Raw genomic sequence first — 22,733 nt, forward strand, 5'->3', positions numbered from 1 at the left:
GAAAAGCAGCCAGAGAGGAAATGAAGAGAATCCTTGCAATGAATTTTGTATCAGCAATGCGACATTTGGATCAGGAGAAAGAAAACCACACACCAAGCTGTTGGTAGTGCACATTGCGTCATGCCCGCCCTGCTGTGACCGAGTTCTGGAAGGGTTTGTCAAGCAGCCTTGCCCCACAGTTGCCCATCTACCAAGTGGGGTTACAGGGTGCCCCCAGGGAGAGCCATCCTGCTAGCTCCTATCAGGGACTTTAAACCAGTGCAAGCTCCCTCTGGCTAGGGTAAGGAAGCGCTGTCCTCTAACTGGCAAATTGTCCTACTATTCAATTTTCTAACCAAAATTGGCTTGATTTATACTAGAGCATCATTTCCAGGCTTACTAGTCTGCAATACCTGCTGGCCCTCTTACTAGAACTGTGTAGTCAGCTAGTGCCTTGGAGGGCTCCTGAAGGTGGCTAATCTGCACTTAAGCAATGTCTTTTTAGGCAGAGTAGCCTTCTAGAAATTTACTCATTCAGAAGTAACTGCCAGGAGACACTGAGACTCATGACATCCTATTCAAGAGAGATGGTGAGAGAATGTCAGGGAAGAATCAGAGCATTTTATCCCTGATGAATTTCATTAAGGGGAAGGACAATCTGGGCTATTATGCTAATACTGGCAATAGCAATTTTATTATGTTCGTTAATCTATAGTCAAGGAATAACATTATTACAATTCTTACAGCTTTTCAAAGTACTTTCATAACTATTATCATATTTGAATGGTACAGCCGCCCTATGATGTAGGTGGTATGGATGAGAAAATCAAGATCTGAAAAAGTTGGGGCTACAATAAACTCTTACAGAGTAAGGATAAGATCTAGATTTCAAGACACCTGGTGCACTGCTTCCTCCACCACCCATGACATATTAGTTTGGCTGAGGGTGAGGGTGCCTGCCCTCTACATGGCTCCTTCTGAGGGAAAAGGCCCAAAGAGGCTCTCTCCTGCACTATTTGCTATGGTCCTGTTTTGGAAAGATGCAGCCCACAGGTGAATGGAAGAATTTGGGTGCTAATCAGAGGCTAGTCATCTGTGGAATGAGCATGAAGGGACACATTGCCTATGAACAAGTTTGGCGTGGATTCTGCTTAACAGAGTTTTCCAGATTTAATGGAGTTAACCCAACTCAATTTCATCTTCTCTTTTGGGAAGTATGAATCCTGGTGGCCAATGAGATGGCAGGTCTCATTGTCTTCTGCCTTAGAAGCCATGAGACCAGAGTGAAGGTGGCATCTCAGGTTTTGATGTAGCCCAAAATACAAGCCATTGTGTTTTCAGCTCCCAAGTAATGGAAGAAACAGACATCTTTACCTCCTGGTGTCCCTTCCTCCATTCCAGAGCCTCTCCCTACTCTATCCTTGGTGATTCAGGGATGGGGTCAGGGTGGGCTGAGAATGAGGGGTGTCTGGTAGACACATTATCTAGCAATAAAAAAGAGTTTTAACACTGGCTGGTGGAATGAGGATACATCAAAAGGACTTTGGGGGAATGGCCTCATGAAAACATCTGGCTTGATAATTATTTGGCTAATAGAAAAGAAAAATCCCAATGCTGCTCCAGGTTCCCATGGATCCTGGATACTACTGAGAAAGATTGATCTATTTTTTTTTCTTTCTCTATTTTGTCTTTTCCTTCTCTCCTGACAAGCAATTGGTTTGAACGGTCATGGAGTCTGGGGAGGTATGTGGCAGGGCACAGCCAGTCTCTCTGGCTTTCACATTATTAAAGCTCAAGTTCTTGGGACAGTGGTTCCAAAGGGGTACTATCAGCCCCAAAGAGGAGATTTGGAAATGTGTGCCATGGGTTTTATTGGTAGTTCAAATGAATAGGAGGTACTATTGGCATTTTATTCTCTAGGGGCTGGTGATGCTAAACACGTAGCAAAGAATCGACAGTCCCACACCATGAGCTGTCCTGCCCCCAACAGCTATGGTACCCTCAATTTGGGAGAGGTAATTCATGGGTATAGACTTATTGTCTTAAAGAAAGATGAAGACAGAGGAATTCCCCAGGGTCTAAAGGAGAGTCCCCAAAGTTGGGAAGAGTGAGTGAGAAGGAAGGAGAGGGCAAAGAAGAGCAGAAAGAAAAAGTGTGGCGGACTGGACTGCAGAGGGGACCTGTACGCTGAGACCTGGCGAGGTGTCAAGGTGAATGACAAGACCCCAGGGTGAAAAGCATACCTGGAGCAGCTGAGCCAGTGTGTCACAGCCTTGGCATAGTTGGTACAGTTCTTTGCCCTGGAGGCTGTCCTGTGCATTATAAAACATTTAGCAGCATTCCAGACCTCTGCCTGCTAGATGCCAATAGCACCCTGCACCTACCACACATTCCCACAGCCACGGAGACTGTCTTCAACACTGCAGCACCAAATGTCTCCTGGGGGTGCAAACTGTCCAGTTGAGAGCATCTGTTACAAACTCAACTACCTACAGGAAACAGATGAGGATGATAGCAGCAATAGTAGTAATTGTAGCAGTCATAATAGTTAATTTTTCTATGATGCTTTCTAGGTGCCAAACACCATGATAATCACATTATAAATTTTTATGTATTTTTAATTCATTTGATCCTCTGTTATCCTGTAAAGTAGGCATGAACTCACTTTTCAGATGGGGCTCAGTTGAGGAACAGAGAGACTAAGAAGCTCATGTGAGTTACACACTAGCAAGTGGAGGAGCTACCACCGGAGCTCGGGCCATCTGTGCCCAGAGCCTGTGTTTTTCTCTGCTATGAGGCTTCACCATTGCACCATTTTCCTTATTTAAGCCAATTTGTCTGTCTTACCTATCAACTCAGGGAGAAAACTCCCCAAAGCATATATTTTAGGGCTTAAGGAGATTTATAGTTTCCTATGATACAAACGTTCCTGTATTTGACAAGCATTGCTCAAATAAAAAGACTTGTTGAATCGACAAAAATAGGAAGACATTTTAAAGGAAGCAGTTAACATGTCTCCAGTAGTGTGTGGGACCCTCCTCTGAGCTTGACTGTCTTGTATTTCCACAGCATAAGGCTTGGCTTCCGTGGAACACCTATAAAGATTGGGTGCACACCCAGAGCTTGATGTGGTATTGGTGCTCTCCTCCCCACCTGCTCTGTACCGAGACACAAGGCAACACTCAGGTGAAACGTCACGTCTCCTTGAGCATCCTCTACTAGGTATTGGGGATAGCAGGGTACCCCGGGGGAAAGGGAGTTACTGGGGGCCCTGATTCTGCAAGCTGCTGGTGATATACAGAGAGGCTGTCCTCAGTGAGAGCTTTAGTCATATTATGGCCCTCTGTCCATTTATTTTTCTTTCACTTATTGTTTTATAGCCTGAATAACTTCTTGTCCTTACCCCTCCTCTGGGACAGATTTGCAGAGCTCTTGAGACTCCTAGAAACATAATTTGTGACTTTATCATTGTTTTTCCAGCAATACTTTCAGATTGACCTGGAGATGTCTGATGGGAAAGTTAGTCCTCAGTTTTTAGGCATTTCCTTGGAGGAGGAGGATATGATGCTAATTTGAGTTCGTAATTTTATGCTGAACAATTATCCTTAGAACAATGCATTTTGGATTTAAGTTTAAATTGGAGTTTGAGAGGTGCAAGAATTATAGGAAGTGTGTTCACATTTTCATGATAGATTCTCTTCATTGCCCATAGTTAGAAAGATCTTCAACACTTCCCACATTGTATCTGGTTTTAAATTCCATTAAAATCACACTTCCTCTGAATATCATAGTTAGAAACAGGGATTTTTCAGACCAATTTCTTCAAACATGATAATGAGCCCTTTCTCAGGATACAGAAGGGCCTGGCTCTAAAACAAATAATGAGAAATCCACGCGAAGCTTCCCATCCTGATTCTTTAAGATTGATGTTGGTCAAGGGATCGCATTGCATTTCTAGCTTCTATTCACAACACTTACCTTTCCCTGTAGATCAATTTCTGTCTCAGAAAAGGATTCATATTCTTAAGTACCCATTAAATGGCATAACACCCTTCTTTATGTACATTATCTCAATTCAATATTTCTAATTTCAATACTTACAATTTTAAGTCAGAGATAAGTGAGACAATACACTGAAAAAAAAAAAACCTGATTCTGCAAGGTGGCATATATATAGGTGCTGCCCACATGGAAAACTACCCAGGTCATTCAGAGGGACTAAGTACCCAGGGTGCTGATGGAGACCCACCGGGATCACTTCCTCCTCCTGGGAGGTCTCTCGGATTCTTCCCTTCATTTCTCTCTGCCAAACTGAAGAAGCTTTCTCATCATGAAATTTTCACATTACTTTATTTCACCTGCTACCTTTAACTTGATTATTTATTCGCTTCTTATCTCCAGATTAGAAAGAAAGCACTTTAGAGAAGATTGTGTCTTTCTTTCATCTCTCTGGGTGGTCACCATGACTGGCGTGGTTCACTGTACATCTTATACGCAGAAGGTGCTGAGCAGATGGATACCTTGAATGAATGAGTTGACTTGGGACTATGGCTACTTCTTGAAGGACGGATGGGTTCACATGTTCTTCAATAATAAATTAGACACTATAAACCATAAACTATTCTGGCTGGCATTCTTCATGGACCCCTTGCTGATGTCTTTCTCTAACCATGCTAAGGACCAAGCAATCCCTCCTGTCCTGCCTACCCCCAAGGTCCCACCCTGGTGCTGGTTAGAGTCATTGGCTGGTAGTGTGGTCTTTAGCAACATCAAGACATTTTATTGGGATACGGAGTTAGCACTTTGTTGCAGCGATCCCATTACTGCCCCGTAGGAGGCTGTCACTTTCCCAAAGTGCAGCACCTCTGGTGCCAATCTCTCGCTCACGCATTCTCCTCCTGACTGCTGGGAGCACATAGGCATGCTGCATGTCACCTGCTCCTCCGGCTTTTGACAATCTCCTTCCTTTGTTTCCAAATCCTAAGCAAATTGCTCGGTTGACAATCAAAGCCTGCTGACATCAAACAGCTGCTATAGACAGGTGTGTTCTACAGTTACCTGCTGTTTGCTTTCCTCAGCAGGGACTGATATGACAAACAAAACCTGGAGCTGGGTGCCAACTTTCAGAGTCACTCCTGAAAGCTCAATTTAGCGTCTGTTTCTTTTGCTTTCCTGGCATTTTTTTGGACTTGGAAACTCACCCTAAAAACAGCCTCCCTCGGTCTTTCTGGGTGTATGGTTGGGCAGATATTGTCCAAGCCCACCCATTGCTATGGTTCTTTACAAACTGGAATTGCAATGGTGCATCGAAGCAAAGAGGAATGCTTGGTTTATAAAGAACAAATATTTCAAGACTCCTTAAAATATTTTCTAGACTTTTCATTCTTGTTTATGTTGTTTATATGAATGTCGTCTCCTGCTTTCTATTTTTAGCAGAAAAGCTCTCAGGTGCTGGACTTTGACAGGTGCTCTTATCACCGTGTAGTATGACTGGCCACCTTATCTCCACCACGCCCCCAGTCCCAGGGAGTTTCCGGGTATGGCATTTAGGAGCTAGAATAGATTCTCCCTTCTTCTTCCATTCCTTCCTATACTTAGGAGCACCAGTCTATGCTCACCAGCACACTGGTGAGATGTACCCAATAGAAATGGGGAAGGCGGGAGCCAGTTGGAGTCCATGTTTTCTGGGTCCACGGTTTCTCCAGAAGTACCATCAAGGCGGTGTTGGCATTTTCTGTGGCAACTGTGGATGGTGGCCACTGCCTGGCTGGACTGCTTTCTGACTGTGGTGGCCTCCCAATCACAAATGAGGCAGCAGTTTCCTAGGTACCCTGGAGCTCAGAGTCACTCCTGAAAGTTCAACCTCGTGTCCGTTTCTTGAGCTTTCTCGGGTAATTTTGCAAGTCATTTAATTCCCTGCTCTAACTTGCTGGAGTGAATTCTCTTCCCTAGGACTGACTCTTCATCAAAACAGGGGGCAACTGGGCTAGGATCTCAATCCCCCAGTGCTCAACAGGGTGCACTGAGGCAATCAGTCAATTGGCAGGGGTCCTACACATAGAGCCTTTGGCTGACTGTTCAGAGGAAGGGGGACCCCGTCTGCCTCTGTGTCTTCCTCATGCCCTGGGGTTCCTTGGGTGGTCTATGCTCCACCCCAACCTTCTCCTTGAGGGCTACTCCTCCTGTCGCTCAGCTGGGAGCAGCTTTTCTTCTCTGAATTCTCTGAGTACTGAGCATATTTCTCTAATGAAAGGATCATTTTCTACTTGTTATTGTTCTTATGTACATTTCTTATCTCCAGGATCAAACTGTCAGTCCTGTAGGAGAGAAGGTCCCAAGATCCCCACCCTGAGTGTGCCTTGTGTACACAGACCCACCATGGCATTCATGATATGAACGGATGAACACAGGAATGGGGGGAAATGTAGGTTTGCTCTTTGGCTCAGCCTTGATGTGTCATTTTTCATCATTTGCCTTCATATAGATTTGGGGGTCCTTTTGAAGACTCTCATACCAATTTAAACAATGGCATCGGAGCAGCAAGTTTGGCCAACAGAACTTTCTGTCAGTGAAGATGTTCTGTCTTCCACTGAGGTAGCCTCAAGCCACGGGTGACTATTGAGCACTTACGAGGTGACTTATGAGGCTGAAGAATAGCATTTTAAATTTTGTTCAACTTTAATTAATTTGAATCTGGGTAGCCACAGTGGCTAGCAGGCGCCATATTGGAAAGCACAACATCAAAACACACACTAGCTGGACAGACCTACAGACCCTCTGCAGGCACTACTCACATCATCGTGGCAGCTGGGATCCTCTAGACTCCATTCTTAGTGTTTCTGGGCTGGGATTTTGCCATTTTTTGGCCCAGGATCAGGGCCTTACAACTCAGGTGAAAGATAGAGAAGTGGTTTCATGGGGGAACTTTAAAAACAGAGGACTCACTTTAAAACACTCTTACCTCTAATTTCTGAAAATGATCTACTCTTTTTAAAATTTTTTTTTTTTTTTAGTTGTTGATAGACCTTTATTTACTTATATGCGGTGCTGAGAACCAAACCCAGTGCCTCACATATGCCACGAAAGTGTGCTACCGCTGAGCCACAGACCCAGCCCCTGGAAATGATCTACTCTTTAGATATGAATGACATTCCCCCTACTTCTTGCCCTCCCAAGAGGCTGGTGCAGGCTGTGGTAGCACAAAGGCAAATGCCACTGGGAGGATTGCTGGCCATAGGTTGATCAGACCCTGCCATGGCTCTACACTGAATGTCAACTCCTTTTAGAAAGAATCAATTTCTCATAAAGACCTCTCCCCCATCTGTGAGGTCTTCTACAGCAACCACATGTGTGTCCAGCTGGATGTCAAGGATGCAAGCCACCCCTGGGGCATCTGGATTGCTGTGGCTGGGTTGACTCTGGACACATGCAAGCCCTGGCAACTTTGCTGGCTCTTGCTACATACACAAAGGGTCATTCAAGGATTGAATTGGGATCAATGGTGTCAATGCAGAATACAGAACACACACTCTGTACACATGTGGCCACCTGGCTGTACAGTGGCCTCCTTTCTTGAAGTTCTGAGAGTGCATTTTAGCGGCCTTTTAAAAATTCTTAGAGATCAGCATTTCAGATCCTAAGAGGAGACAGTCCTTGGATTTCTGCAATGAACTTGCTGGGGGAGGGCATGATCACGAATCACACTTTGGTTTCCTCTGCTAAGTGCTCGTATTCTTACCTATAGAATTCAGTCCTGTCCATCACCCTTGATGCCCTGTGGCATACCATAAGCAGGTGAGCTTTAGAAGTATCGGGTGCCCCAGGGTCTCAGTATTTTCCTTTTCTATTGCTCCAGGGTGACTGTTTATAAAGGTGGAAGCTCCAAAGATAATGACCGGAAAGTCAGAAAAGAAATCTCACTGTTTTGCTTTGCCTCAGTCCAAATCCACTGAAAATGAATTTCCTGACTAGTTTCTTGTTACTAGGAAATGGGCCGTGGGCGGGGGTGAGGGGGTGTCTAAGGAAGTTGGTAAGTGACTTTAGGAAGGTCTGGCAGAGACAGGAGAGAGGCAGAAGGAAAAAAAAAGTTATAGGGCTGTTTCAGTCCCACAGCTGGTAGATTCTAACCCAAGAAGTGTCAATGTTTCAGTCCAAGTTCAAAGACTAAAAAAGACCTATGTTCCAGCTGAACTAGGAAGGCAGGAGGATTTCCCTCTTACTCAGCCCTTTTGATATATGTAGGCCTTCAACTGATTGGGCAAGGCCCATCCACATTGGGAAGGACAATCAGCTTTCCTCAGTTTATCCATTCAAATGTTAATCTAATCCAGAAAAACCCTCAGAGGTACACCCAGAATACTGTTTGGCCAAATGCCTGGCACCTTTCTGTCCATCAAGTTGACACATAAAATTAACTACCATTAGTACCATGGAGTCAGCCTTGTTGGGAGCTAAAGAATAAATGTGTCTTGGGGGAAAAGGATGTAGGAGGGAGAAAAATTCCATACTAATTGGAAGGGTCATCAGGGTCAGCAAACAGTTCTTTAAACAATAAAGGAGACCTATCTTGACTCTTCTTTGCTAATACACACAGGCTTTTATTGTGCTATCCCCCCACCCGCCAAAGGAGGAATTGAACACATGATTTTCCACTTTAGTATATTTTCCCAAAGGTGAGTTTGCATTTGGGCAGGCATGCCAACTCCTGGCAGAAGCAGGTGGTGGTTCAGAAATGATCAGGGGCAAAGGAAAAATCTAGCTCCTCATCTAAAATGTGCTGTGGATACAGGTGTGTGCTGCTAACCAAGATCACATTAACTGCTCTGTGTTACTCATGGCTCTTCATCACTGATGCAGAATGGATCTCCCCCTAGCCAGCTTGTCACTACCTTAGAGTTTCCTTAAATAAATCCAGGGAAGTATGCTTTTCAGGCATTGGTGCCAGATGGCTCAGACGGGGCAAAGGAACTGTAGTTCTGTCAGTTGGACCAGGTGGTAAGTTGGCTATGGCAAAGCCCTGCACTACTCCCTATTTGCTCTGAGGAGTTGGGGGGGTTTCCAGAGTGGGGGGAGAGAGAAAGAGAGAGGGAGATGCTGCAGTCTGGCTGGGCACAAATCACGAGCCATTCAAGCAGGAACAAACTTTATTTCTGAACTCCACCAGCACACTCCACACACGCTCCCTGGGAACTCTCCCAAACACCACGTGGCTCCTCCAGGAACCACCAACCGGAAATCCCTCCTTTGGCACTTCCCCAACCAATGGGAACTCTCTGGGAATCCCCGCGAGAACTCCAAAGTAGCTCGAGAACTCCAAAGCACCAGGCTGAGGCGGACAGCAGGGGTCTAATATACACAGCTTAACATAACCATTATCATCTCAATGGCTTGCTGGTGTCGCCTCTCAACCACTCAAAAAATGCCATGCGTCATTCTGACTGGGGTATGGCTCTCAGCAGGGAGAGAGAAGAGAGAGACGCAAGCGCACACATAGTGAGCCATGACAATGGATAAATTGAGACTCTGAGAAGCCAGAAGGGCAGATAGTGATGACATTGCAGACTATTTGCTAGGATTTTGGTTTTGGGTCTCACCAGTGCTCCCCAACCCCCAGTTCTGCCTTTAAACAGATACCACACGGCTAGCTAGGACTGGGTACTCGGCTCTTATGAACTTTCTTTCCAGAAACCACATCTCTTTTGTCACTTAACCTCTTGAAGAAGACCATGAAAACCTCCTCAAATAGCACTTACATCCAGAAGGTCAGGTGCGTCATGCATCTGTTTCTTCCAAGCATCTCCTGTAGGCTGGCTGCCAAGCAAACCCATTATTTGTCTCTTCTCTCTGGCTTCACTGTTTCCTTATTTTCATTTAACAGAGGGTCCTTTCTGTATTTCTAGTTGAGACCCACACATTGATTATAAAGATACCCTCACATTTTCAGCTATCACTATATATTAGTATCATATCATATCATATCATATCATATGCGTGATATAATATACAGTGACACCTATTTTCTCAATTATTTTTTTTTGTCCTGGGGATTGAATCCAGGGGCACTCTACCCCTAAGCTACATCCCCAGCCATTTTTTTTTAAAAAAATGTTTTTACTTTGAAATAGGGACTCACTTAGTTGCTTAGGGTATCTCTAAATTGCTGAGGTTCACCTTGAACTTGGGATCTTTCTGCCTCAGTGTCTGAGCTGCTGGGATCATAGGTGTGCACCACCATGCCAGGCTCAGTTAATTTTTTTTAATACAGTAACTAATTACACTAAAAGACTCTTACAAGGGGCTGGGATTGTGGCTCAGCGGTGGAGCGCTCGCCTAGCATGGGTGGGACCGGGGTTCGATCCTCAGCACCACATAAAAATAAAGGCATTGTGTTGTGTCCATCTACACCTAAAAAGTAAATATAAAATAAAAATAAAATTTAAAAAAGAATTCTTAAAAAAAAGACTCTTACAAGAGCATATGTTGAACACCCATGTGCTCAGTATTACGGTAAGCCCCATGGGAAATACAATACAAAAGACACTACTGACCTTCAGGTTGATCCCACACATGTTGAAGAAACAAGACCCACAGATGCGGAGTAGTAATTAATTGTTCTAGCCGGGTTAGCCATAGGAGGCACCTGCAGAAGACTGTGAGGCAAGAGAACATTTTTCTCTGTTCTTACCCAGCTTTAGTGTCTCAAGCTAGGTCACATCCTTATGTGACCACAGTTTTTTCTGTGCTACATCCCCAGTTCTACTGGCTCTGGTAACACTAGGGTCCTCTACTGTTCCTTCTGTCCCAAGGGTAGTATTGTTAGGGGTCCCTGAACGGGTGAGCAAGTGTTTTGGTTCAGATATGAGGTGTCCCCCCAGAAGCTCATGTGTGAGACAATGCAAGAATTTTCAGAGGTGAAATGATGACATTATGAAAGGTGTAACCTAATCAGTGGATAAGTATAGGCAGGTGGGATGTAGCACTAGGCATGCATTTGGGGTTTATATTTTGCCCCTGGTGAGCTGAGCTCTCCCTGCTTCCTGGTGGCCATGTCCTGAGTGCTTCTGTTTACCCACGGTCTTCCTCCATGGTGTTCTGTCTCACCTCCAGCCCAGAGCTATGGAGTTGGCTGGCCCCGGGCTGAACCTCCAAAACCAGGAGCCAAAATACATTTTTCCTCCTCAAATTGTTCTCTTCAGGTCTTTTGGTAATTAAAAAAACTAAAACAGTGTGTGTGTGTGTGTGTGTGTGTGTGAGAGAGAGAGAGGGGTGGGGGCAGAGAATAAAAGGTGACTGGAAACCACAGGGAGCCTTACCTGACAGGGAGGCACCTGGAGGGTGGGCTTGGTATGTCCAACCTCTTTCAGTCACAGTTACATCCCCTTGAGAAGGACCACTGTCTCAAGCTATGTCCCATCCTACCAGGTGGCCTGTACTCTCCATTCTCATCCAAATGGTCACAGCTCCCAAATCACCCTGGCAACCCAAACACCTAGACCCTCACAAAGAAAGCTTGTTGAGGGCTACTCAAAGGCTCATGAACTGATTACATGGGCAGGGAATTGAGGCAAAACCAGGGGGGACTGGAGTTCCTTAAAATCTCTGTCTGGGAGCGCCACACCAGCTTCTCTTTGAGGCGGGCTGAGCAATTCCTCTGCTCTCCGTCAAAAGTCAAGAGGTGGACCTGGGAAACATCCCTGAGACCCCCACCAAAACTGGAGGGCAGGAAGGCCCGCTGCCCTTCTCTCTGCAAGACCCCTCTCTCTCCTTTTCAGTGACATGTCTGAAATCTTTCAGGCGTGATCACAAGAATCGGTGAGAAAGGATTGCTGCTTTGTCTCATTTTCCCAACTGGCCAGGGCCTGCCTCAGTAACCGCTTGCTACTGTTGCTAGTCTCTCGGGGCCTGTTCTCTCATCCCTGTCCTCTCCTCTGTCCATAGCCCCTTCCTTACCTCTCTTCATCCATACCTTGATGGGTGAATTCTGCTTCCCGTGGGGACCCTGACCGACACAGTGAAACTTACAGAAGTTGCAGGCAGGGGGTTGCTTTGCTTGTTGGTAGAGATTCCAATGTATCAACCAGAACAAATATTTGTTTGATAGAGAAGAGAAGGGGCCAGCCTTCCCTAGCAGGAGAGGAGGAGGGGCTTTGAAAGCAGACAGACTACTTACCGAGAGGAAAGAGCAAGGGCTTGAAGTGAACAAGTTGGCGCTTTGGTATAGACAAGTCTGATCTGTACAGCTAATTTTTAGACTTTAAAAAAGTTAAATGAATCCTTCCTGGAGGCTTGTGCTTCCTGTCCTGTCACTTGTTTGAAAAGAGAGCTACATCAAAGCCCCAGGCTCCAGAATTCCCCAGAACCCAAACTTCACAGCTCTGCTGGGGATACCACAGATCCTCAATTAGGAGGAAGCGTGGAGGTGAGCGAGGGGCCTCCTCCTGCTTTAATTACTCCTGGCACGATATTCTTCTTCCAGCTTTGCTAATTGAAATTAAACAGCTGCCACGTTTGGACAGGGACAACAAAGAATTCATTTTTCAGCCTTCTCTGATTTAACAGAGATTGACAGGCTGTGAGGAAACCAGGGGCAATTTCACTCCTGTGGCTACTGGGTCACCAGTGGTTTGACTCAAAGCGAAACAAAGAGTGTGGAGGAGATGAAGTCTTTCCTACCACAGTAGGGGCCATGCTAGCCAGGGGTCCACAGGACAAGTGACATGTTAAGTTAGTCCCATGGCCATCTTTGCAAAAATGACCCAGTAGCCAAACTCTTCAACAGTCCAAGATTACCAACTCCCATATGCTACAAGGGTCTAGAAATGATCAAAGGAAGGAAAATGCCTACCAAGTGGTTCTTTGCTGGGTAAGTTCTTTTCCAGGTGATTAATGGGGGTCAGGTGTGGTTTTATCAGCCCGGAGGCAGGCATTAGTTAAAGGACTAGTAAAGGAAAAAGAAATTCTACAAGGCACTTAGGATTGTTCAGGGAGCTTTTGGACAAGTGGTGTTACTCAGCCCCTGCAGTGACATGGTGACTCAAGTCTTAGGAGACCATCTTCCAGTGGGAGCGAGCGGGCTTAAGTTTGTATGTGGGTCTCACCAGAGGCTTCTGTGCTTTTTGGTCTCTGTGTTTCAGTTTCCTCATTTAACAAATGAAAATATTGCCTAATCCTCATTTAAGTGACAGATAATCAGTTTAAGCATATTGATTTCATTGGGTAAGTCTATGTCAGGAAATAATTATCAATATGAATAGAAGTGATAAAATCATGTGGTTCAAACAAAAGAGAACTACATGGATGAATGCTCAAAGAGTGACAATATCAGCCATAAGAAGAGTGAATATCTGAAAATCCAAAGCTCTTGCCCAATACAGTGCTGTGTGCGCATGTATGTGCGCACGCTTGCGCGCATGTGTAGGGTTAACTCACAATTATAAATTCTCTTTGGCAATGACATGAGAAGTAAACAATCATTCATGTGTCTTTTCAGGTAACACGTAATCAGAGAGGATTTCTCTGATCACGCTAAAAAAATAGCACCCTCTCTGTCACCTCACCTTACTCTGCTTTATTTTTCTTCATGGCCATTAATATCACCTGGAATATACACTGTCCAGTTTATTCTTTACCCTCCCCAATGAGAATCTAAGCTCCCAAGGGAAGCGGCTCTGTCTATCTTGTTCACTGCTGATTCCTCAGTTCCTAAAACAGTGCCTGGTACACAGTAGGCACTTAATCTGTATTTACTGAATGAATTCAACAATGATATGGTCTGAAATTCAGTGTTAAGTGTTTTGATTCTCCCAAAAGGTTTTGTATAGAGAGTACTACAAGGTATCTATAGACTCCAATCTTCTAAAAAACTGTACTCTGTAGAAACAGAAGCAATATCAAAAGTAAATCTCACTTTTGATTTTGTACTCACTTGCTCTAATATTAAGGGTGACATCCAAAAACACCAACTCATGTGTCAGAAGTGGACTAAAGGAGAAGATTCAAGGATGAAGGAGAAGAGTCAGGTCATGGTTGGCTTGCTCTGCTTAGGATGCTCCTGGTGGTAAGTGAGGTGTGTGGCACTCAGCGTGGTGATGGTTTGTCTGGCGGTGATGAACCATTTCTTCCTTGTGAACATCCTCAATCAGGTCACTGAAGAATTCATGGGACTCTAGATCTTAGCCAATGGCATTCCACTCATCTGAGATGATCTTAAAATCCTAAAAGATGACATCTAGGACCCTTGATTAAACATGTGGGTTGACTTCATGTGCTTATCTCTGCTGGCACCTGAGACCTTACTGAAATGATTGTACGGGGACTTTAAAAAAACCCACTTTTGAAAGAGAATGAAAGAGATGACCCACTGGATAAAAGAGTTCAATGGATTTTTGGAGGTTAGAAAGCAGATGACTAAGTGAGATGCCTTGGTTATCAGGATAAAGCAAGTCACAGCCTAAAAGTTCACCGAGGAAGTGGTGTGAATGGAGGACTTGAGATTTAGACAAAATCAGTGACCAGAACACCTGGCCTTCTTTCCACCTCCCAGGCTCAGTGGACAAAGCACCAGCAGCAGGCATCTATCTTCCTCTGGGCAGAAGGTCAGAGATCCCTCACTGGAGAAACTGGGCAGCCCTAGGTAGCAGGCTTCCCCATACTTGCATTCTGCACTGGTCACCCTAAAGTGAAGCCCATTAGCTGGCAAGTCCTGCTCCCACTCCCCCCCAACCCCCAAATGCTCCCTGTTTAGAATCTCACATCTAAATAAAGGGACAGGCAAGGATTTTAAAGAAAACCCCTGAAATGGAAGAAGAAACAAAAATAGAAAAGAAACATATGAAGGAAACAGAGATCAGGTAGGAAACAGGAAAAAAGAAAAAAACAACCGCTCTTTTCTATCTTTAGAGAGATCGGAGAAGATATTACACAGAGGAAATGATTAGCAAATTAGAAAGAAAATTTAGAATTTAAAAAATAGATGTACCGAGCCTTAAAAATGGGCTGGAAGAGTTAGAGGATAAATCAAGGAAACCTCTTAGAAACTATAGCAAGAAGTAATAGAAAACACTTCTTGAGAGAAGAGATGAGAGACATAGAAGATAATTCTATCTATTGAGATTGGCAATTAATGGTTCTTGGGCTAAATCCTGTTCTGTGTCCTGTTTTGTGTATGTCCCTTAAGTTAAGAATGCTTTTAAAATTTGCAAATGGTTGTATTAAAGAAGGAGGAGGAGAAGGAGAAGGATGAAAAGGAGAAGGAATAATAATAATGATGATGATGATGATGATAATGATAATGATGATGATGATGATGATGGATCTAAAAGGTCTAATATCCAACTACTAGGAATTCTAGAGAGAGAGAGAGATGATACGATGAAAAGAGGAAATAACCAAGGAAAATATATACAAATAATTCCCAAAACTTAATGATATGAACTTCAGGCTGAAAAGGCACAGTGAATTAAGACTGGGCCTTAACCAAAAAGCATCATTGTGAAATTTCAGAACATCTGGGATATGGATAAGATTCCAAAAGTTTCTAAAGGGGATGGAAAAACAGGTCACTGAGGAGGAATGAGAGACAAGGCATCTCAATAGCTCCACTTCATGCTAAAAGAAAACAGAGCCAGGCTTGACAAGTTCTAATGGAAAGTAATTTTTAAGGTTGAATTCTGTACCTGGACAGATGTTTGGGGAATATTGATATAAAGACATTTCAGATATGAAAAGACTTAGAAAATTTACCTTCCCAGGATATTTGTCTGGGAGAACTAGTTGCAAAGAGACTCCCCTGAAATAAGAGAGTGAATGACAAAAGGAGACATAGGACCCAGGACACTGACTACAACTCAGGAAAATGGTGAAGGGAATTCTCAGGATGTCAGCTGAGAGCAGGACTAGGGATTAACTGGTCCATATTAGAGCAAATGAGAGAAAAAGAGCTCTAGGGAAAATTACAAGGGTGTGGTAAGCATCTTCTTAAATGATTTTTAATGATCTCAGACTCCTGGTAATCATGCCCTTGTATAATCCTCTCCTCTGGAGCTGGACCAAGTGATTTGCTTCTAATAAATAGAATATGGTTAAAGTAATAGGATATTAATTCCGTGGTGAAAGTTTAGAAAAACTCTGGCTTCCATGTTGCTTGCCATAATGAGAGCCAGCTGCCATGTTATGAGCTGCCCTATGAAGAGGTCCCTGGAGCGAGCAAGTAAGGGAGATCTGTGGTCAAACTCTAGGAGGAACTGAATTCTGCAAACAACTATTCAGGGGACCTTATAAGCACATCCTGTCCTAGTTGAACCCTGAGTTGACTAAAGCCCTGGCTGACACCTTAATGGCAATGTTATGAAAGATTCTAAGTCAGAGGACCCAGCTAATCCAAGTCTTATTGCTTTCCCACAGAACTTTTTAGAGAACAAATGCTCATTGTGGTGCAAAGCTTGGGGGCAATTTGTTATGCAGCTATAGATAACTAACACAAAGGAGTTGAGTGAAAACCTGATGTGATGGCATATTTTCAGGGAAAGGGCAAAGATAAGCAGGTAGCAAACTTTGCATGCAAATAAAGAGCAAAGAGAAGCTTACAGAATTTCTCAAAATTGCTCTAGAAATAAAATGCAATCATGGTTCCCTACTTGGCTCAATAGGGAACAATGTTAACATAATCATACTGGTATAAAAATTGACTGTATAACTAAAAAGAGGAATAATGTAACATGGAACATGATAGTTAGGTTCTAATTTATCATAACACAAAGTCGCTGGCTAATTTCTAACACTGAAAATAAAAATAGCAGTTTAAATACATTGTGTGCAAGTCTGGAGGTAATATCAGAATAAACAGCTAGAGGAGCTGAGACTGGTTGCCCTTGAAGAGCAGAACATGGTAGCATTTGGAGAGGTGTTGGAAGGAGACTCTTGTTTTTCATTATAAGTGTTTGCTACTATTGAGTATTTAACTTTGCATAGATTACTTTGAAGTCACCTTGGCCAGCTAAATGGTATGGAAACACAAAGAAATGCTAAAATAAATAAAGTTTAAAGGTTGAAAATTTAAATCAAGAAAACAAACATTTCTAAGTGTCTGAAGTAAAGAGGACTCATAGCACATAAAACCGTATAGCTCATGGAAGTAACTACAAAAAAAAAAAAAAAAAAAATATATATATATATATATATATATATATATATATATATATATGCCTTTAGACCTGGGCATAGGTGCTAAGAAGATCTATAATGAGTCACCTTGAAACAATGAAGAGATATGTAGTCAGAAAAACTGTGTCAGCCTTCGGATGTAGTGTTGGTGGTCAGTGGGTAGAAGGAACTATGAGATATCAATATATTTAATATGTGTGTGTTTGGGGTGGCAAATTCCCTTACTAACCATGCTTTATGGAAATTCAGAGTCTAGAGACAATCACAAAAATTGATCTGAAATTATTAATTCCTATAGTATTCCTAGCACAATGATGGAAGTGAGTCATAAAGATATAGGACATGTATAGGATCCCCACATTGAAAACAGGCTAATTGACAATGTGACAAAACACATAAGTAAATCCAATGTTATGAGAGATAGTTTGAAGATACGTGAATAGGAAGAAATCACACCACAGATCCAATATCAATTAGAGGAATATAAAAGAAAGTTTAATTATTTGCTTAAAATATTCAAAGAGATGATGAACATTAGGACATGAGATTAGATGATGAGATTAGGACATCAGAAAAAAGAAAAAAGTCAATGTGGTTTTAAGAAATGAAAGATAATTTCAGAAATGAAAATCAGTCATTGATATATATACACCCTCAATGGTGGATCAGAGATTAGACATGGCTGAAATGAGAATGAGCAAATTGGAAGAGAAACCAGAGGAAATAAAAGTACTATATAAAGAGATAGATGTAAAATACAATAAAGGAGTAATGGAAATCTCAGAATGAAAATCTCCAATGCAGGTCTAGTAGAAATGATAGGGGTGGGACAAGAGAGAGGGAGAGGGAGAAAAGAGAGAAGGAGGGAGGAGAGAGAGAGAGAGAGGGGGTGGGGAGAGGAAATATTTCAGAAAACAGATGAGAAATTCCAAACTGAAGGAGGATGTGGGTTCTTAGATTGAAAAAGCATACAGGCTTTCAAGTGTGATAAACAAAACAAAACAAAAAAACAAAACCAAATCCAAGCCTAGACATGGTATAGTGAAGCAGGAAATAAAAGCTTCCAGAAAGAAATAAGCCAGCTCATCTACAAAAAAAGCAGCCATTAAATCTGATAGCTAAATTCTGTCAGAATAACCCTCAAGAAGATAATGGAACAACTTTCAATATGCTCAAGGAAAATGACTGACAATCTTGACTTTTCTACTCTACTAAATTGTCATTCAAAAACTGAGGTGATAAAAAGACATTTCCATGTATACAAAGATGAGTCTACTTGTCTGAGTCCTTCACTGAATGAATAAATAGAGGAAATAGTTTTGAGGAGGAAAGTTAAACTAGAAGCAAAGAAGATAGAGGAAGCAACAGTGAACAAACACCAAACAAACAAAAAATAGGTGAAACACACCAGTAAACTGAGTTTAGTTCAACTGCAAAAATGAACAAAAGCAAGCACTCCACCAACCAACAAATAACACATTTGGCTTAAAAATAAGGAATGGTGAAACTGAAATACTGGAAAATCTCAACGGAGAAGATGGGTGGAGGAAGTTAGGAGACAAGCTCAGGCCTTTTGGGGTCTGATTTTAGTCAGGAAAAGGATATAATTAATTCTGTCCTCTTTTGTGTGTCGACAGATGCTACTGCTCACCAGTATCTGTATTTTCTCTTCCCTGGTAAGAAGTGCTGAGATGAATTCAGTAGTTGAACCTGGTAGTGTTGAGATGAACTCAGCATGAAAGCACTTAAGATCCCCTATGTGTACATGGGATCATGTGACTGAGTCATGACTGATGGCACGGGGAGGGACCCTTCGAGGGTCCCCATTCCCCTTCTAGGACTTGGCCCTAAAATGCCCCGTGTGATCTTCTACACTCTTTTTGCTGGTTGGTTAGCTGGGTGCTGAAGATTCAGTGCTGAGGATCCCAAGGAAGGCTCAGGGGACAGAGAGCCACCAGGTGGAAAAAATCTTCTATCCAGAATCACTACCTGGAGGACAGTTTCCCTACTGCAAAAAGCCACATGAACTTTCCATTAGCAGAAATGATTTTATTGTGTTAAGATGTTTATTTTGTTGTGTCAACCTGCTAGATTTTTTTTTATAACCATAACTTAGCCTATTCTATTTGACTAATAAAGAAATTTATGCCTTAAAGAGAAGTGATACCCTAATAACCTAAAACATGTGACACTGGCTTAGTGGTCATGCAGCGAGTAGCCAGGACAATGTTATAGTTGACTGTGATAGTAGGAGCAAATGTGACTCCATTTTGTTTTATGACTTCATCCTGTAAAACAACCATGCCAAGTAGAAGAGTCATGACTGGAGCAAGATGTTCTTTTCCTTTTGCTATAGAAACCAACCTTTAAAAACACGGAACTACCTAATGGGTATTGTTTCTGTAACTAGGGTAACGGGGCTCTGTTTCTGTAACTGGGGTGACTGGGTTAACTGTGATTGGTTAGGCTTCCCTCCGCTTGACTGCACTGTCCCGCTTCTGTAACCTGGCTTGCTTGCATTGGCTAGACCCCCCGAACATCCCTTTTGCGGTTTTCAGGCTTATAAGGAGTGCCCTTGCAATTGTTCGGGGCTGATCAGGGGAACAGCTTTATGTTCTGGTCAGCCGCCACCGGTGTGCTTCAATAAAGGCTTGATTCGATTATACGTGAGTGGTCTGGAAGTCAGTTTATGAAACCCTGGGACGAAGCTTTAACTATAACAGACTAGGAAGATGAGGCTCATGGTCCTTAGTAGTGAAACTCACCGGTGGTAACACAGCAGTTATGAGATCTCTTAAGCTGGTAGCTGTAGAGGAGAAGTCTAGAAATCAGACTATTAATAATGTGTGTGTTGGTTTTTATTGGCAACCTTTGTTCAGTTGTTAAGGAGATGAACTCAGGAGAGAATAAGCAGGTTTGTAAGCAGAAATAAATGGGAGTAAAAGGAGTCCAGATATTTGCAGAGTCAAAGGGTTGAAAAAGCTCAGTGCTTCTAGGTCCCTGACAGTATAGGATGAATGACAAACAAGGAGAGAGGGAGGCAGGTTTGAAGGCCACCTTGTAGGATATAACCTTGGATGTAGTTATTGGCACATATACTACTGAGTGGGCTGCAAACAGACCACTAATTTTTGGGAGAACTGTACTGCTAACATAATGTCAGTCTGGATTAAAGAAGCTTTTGCCTACTTGACACATAAAACATCTTTAGTCCCTCCTGTGTAAGCAGAAAGCAGGCCATAGGCTATTAAGTCTACCCAGTTCCCCAATAAGGGTGAACTTCACAGCACCCATTTCAGATATGAGGGGATTTCTTTCTAGAGGGCAGAATTGGGTCTTTATCAGGGAGGAGACCTTCATAAACCTGCCCATAGGGTTCTAGCATTTGTGAAGAATAAATGATTGTAGTGTACCTCCTTTTTAAATAGGGAATTTGCAATTATTGGAGTCATTTTGCTCCACTGCATTATATATGTTGTGGGGAGAGAAGATAAACTTCTTTTAGTTCATTGGTTGCCATGCCAAGAAGAGTCACACCCCACATGATAGAGAAGCCTTTGTGCTACTCAGAGGTTTTTGATTTGGAGCTGGATGCCATGACTGGATGGGACTTTGGACTGCCTGTACAGGAGATGGGTATGTGTTACCCACAGGAAGAAGGGATGAACTTTTTCCTTACTTGACCAGAAAGGTGGATTTGGGAGAGATGGACAGACAGTACTCGCAAATACTAGGTTCTCTCCTTTCTAGACACACAGATAAACTAATTACCCTGCAATCCTGGCATCTAGGTTGAGACCACAAACTTGAAATCTGGCCAGGGGAGCACAGGTGAGCTGGGAAATGTTTAACAGAAGATAACATATGGCTATGTACTTGAATAATGATAAATTTGTTAATATGAGGGATGGGTAGTGCATTATTTACAATTAATAATATCACAATTACATTTAAAAATATGTCATCATGTAGTAGCTGATTGATTTGCTCAGAATGCTGTCACTGTTTTTTTTTTTTTTTTTTATCAAACCCTTGCACTGTAGCTACCCCTAGTTACAAGTGATTAATGAGGGTAGATAAATGAGTATATCTACATGAATACTGGGTTCTGTTTTGTTTTATGCTAATGAGTAAGTAAAATAATAAAGCTATATGTCAAAATTTACTTGTTTATCACGAATATGGGCAAATTCTTGGCTGAATCAATGGTCAGTTTTCAAATACTGGAAGAATATTCCTCAATATTTTGTGCTGTTCTCAATATAATGGCTACAGATGCAACCGTGTTGTAATTAATCTAGGTTATAATATTTTACAACTTTAAAAAGTCTCTGGGATAATCAATAAAACAAAAAATCAATCTCTGATTTATAGTGTTTGCCAATTTTCATGGTGTAAATACCTCCACGATGATTTATTCCAAACTACTAAAATGGTGTCAGCAAACATGAAGTTAGGAATAGATGCACAGTAGCCATCATTATAGAGCCTTTGCATCTCTTATAAATAATCTCTATGATAATGATAAAATACAATGAACTAGGGAATGATGAGATCTGAGTAATTACCTTTGTTTTTCATTTTTACTTTAATTATTTAATTTTTCAATTTTAAATGATACCTGTGCTTAATAATCAGCTTGAAAAATGTAAAAAAATTTACCAGGCTACCCTGTGTGCTGCGATGAGTCAGCTCCAGCACATCACGAGGCTGAAGAATGCCACTTCCTTGGCTCGCCTCTAAGATATGTAGTATGACCCTCCAAAATCTCTCTTTTGGCCAGCCTCATGCAGAGGATCCAGAGAGGACACCAAGAGTTCCCTAGGAGACAGCTGGGCATGGATCCTGGAGTTACTGGGGAGATGCCCAGAAATGTTGTCCTACCATAAACTTTGTGTAATAAATTTTTGTCATGTTAAATCTCAGAAATGTGAAATTCGTGATATTAAAAAAAACCTATCATGACTGATATGCTTTGTGAGAAAATTTTAAAAATTAAAAACAATGAAGGATTCACTTAATGGAAGTATTAAAAATAACTAAATCATAGTGGCCAATACTAGAAATAATAGTGATGTTATATATCATATTAAAAGCCAACCATTTTCAACATCATATCTAAAACTATGGGCATCATGGATGCTGTTCATCTTGACTTTCTTCCACGTGGGATCCCTATAATTTTCCTGTGTAAATCCAGGGCTTAAAAGTATCTCAAAAACAATGCCTCTGATATCAGAACTTCACTTGTAGTTTATTAATTTATTTGATAAATGTTTGGAGCCAAAGGCCAGAATCACGGGTATAGTTGAATTGTAGCTTTTGGTCTCAAGGCTTCTGAAAAAATCCTTTGGCTTTAAGATAATTCTTGAAAGAGCTTGTTTTAACTATAAAGCAACTAGATATTTAGTCCTATATGTGAGTATAAAATCTTATCTGACTCAATTTGGGCCTAAATCTAGAATCCATAGTGGTCTTTTCTCAGAGACTATTCTGACAATACTTACATTAAGTACAAGGAATTGATGGGAAAGACACTCAAAAGATCCTCTAATGAAAATTAAGAAATATCCAGGAATAAATCAAAATTTCCT

This window comes from Marmota marmota, unplaced genomic scaffold (assembly GCF_001458135.2).
Source record: "Marmota marmota marmota unplaced genomic scaffold, marMar, whole genome shotgun sequence".
NCBI lineage: Eukaryota > Metazoa > Chordata > Mammalia > Rodentia > Sciuridae > Marmota > Marmota marmota.